Source organism: Belonocnema kinseyi, chromosome 4 (genome assembly GCF_010883055.1).
Source record: "Belonocnema kinseyi isolate 2016_QV_RU_SX_M_011 chromosome 4, B_treatae_v1, whole genome shotgun sequence".
Lineage (NCBI taxonomy): Eukaryota > Metazoa > Arthropoda > Insecta > Hymenoptera > Cynipidae > Belonocnema > Belonocnema kinseyi.
This window is the reverse complement of record NC_046660.1, coordinates 140,078,162-140,079,964: the sequence shown is the minus strand read 5'-3', so window position 1 is coordinate 140,079,964 and position 1,803 is coordinate 140,078,162.

Below are 1,803 nucleotides of genomic sequence, written 5' to 3'. Positions count from 1 at the left end.
ATTAAGAAACAATTTTATTTGGGGAGTTTTATTATTTGGGAATTTTCAAATTCGTTAATATTATAAACTGTTCAGGAATTTTATTAGTTTTGGAATTGTATTGCTCGGGACAGAGAGTTTTACCGAGTCGGGAATTTTATTTTTCGGGATATTTCAGCCGTCCTCATAGAATTACAGAAAATTTGCTCTAATTATAATCTCGACGCTCGATCTTGTTAATTTTTTTCTACAGTATTAATAATGAAAAATTGTATGGAAATTTTTGATATCACAAAGTTAAAGATAATCACAATTAAAAATTTAAAAATTCGCTGTACATTCAATTTGTATTCTTGGATCTTGGCGATTTTTTTCTAATCCATTTCAGTCACTAGTAGGCTTTTTTGACATCTAGGTATGTAAAAAAGGTAAACTTCAGAAAATTTAAAAACTAATTTAAGAACTATTTATACTCTTTTAAGATACCAATACAATTTACACAACACTAATTTAAAATTTGCAAATTTTTAAGCCTTCAGTTTAAGAACTTGAATTTTAACGTTAAAATTGCTTCATTTTTAGAATATAGCCTTACTGTTTGAATTTTCAGAATTTTCGTTATAAGTTATAGGTTAGGTCAAAAATAACATTCTGGGATTCGAAATTGTTACAACGCGAAAAAGTTTTATTTTAAAATTTAAAAATGCGAAAATACACCATTCTCCATGTTCATTTGCAATCCAGCGAGTCACTTTCTTTCGATTCCTTTGAAAGTCGATCCTTTGCTTTCAGTTTTCGTTTTAAAATATAGCTTGAATTCAACTCATTTCAAATTAAATGTTTGCAGCTGCATTTAGATTGAATTATGCAAAGGTTTTTTGTTTTAAATATAAATTAATTAAAAGATTTTATTTGTTTTTCATAATTGTAATTTATAACTTCTAAAATGGAATAATTGTAGCTCAAACATGAAAAAGTATAGACTAATTTAAAATTTAAAGAGGTTCTATCGCATATATTGAACTATTAAAACGCCTGAATTTTTTTAAGGTTTTTAAAACTCTTTTAAAAACTTTTTTTAACAATTTTGGTTGTGATTTCATAATAAAAGAATAAGTGCTATTTAGTCTTCAGAACAGCTATTTAAAAAAATTGGTAAAGCCTTAATATTTGAGACATTTTAAATTTGTAGTCTTGAGTATATTGAACAATTTTAAATTTAAAGCTACTTAAATATGTCATATGAATTTTTGAATGGAAAGTGTTCGATCATTTTAGATTGAAACCTTTCAAATTATTTAGTTACAAATTAAAATCGTACAACTTCAAGTATTATTTATTTTTTTGATCGTTGGTCAACCCCCACAAATTATATTTTTTTGTTGTAAGAAAATAACGTCTAATTTTTGTAAAAATTAACAAATATATATTAAAGGTTCACTCAAGGTCATTTTTATTCAAAAAGCTTGTTCTTGAGTAAATTGACTCTTATTGTTTCCGATTTCGTTCTCTCACTCAGGGATTGTGTTTTTCATAGAAAACATTGAAATGTAGTTTTTTCACGTTCATAAAATTATAGTTTAAGGTCACTCGGAGTCATTTTCTGTGAAAAATATTGATTTACAAAGAATATTTTTCAAATAATAGAAAAATTTAGACGAAATTTAAATTTGGTAAAGAAAACAAAATTTTGTCGACCTATAAATACTAATTTTATTCCCTGAAAGATTTTTAAAAAATCTCTTCAAAACACTTTTATTGCAACAATTTAATTGAAGAAAAATATTTGTTATAAAAATAAAAATAGTACAATTTTTACATACA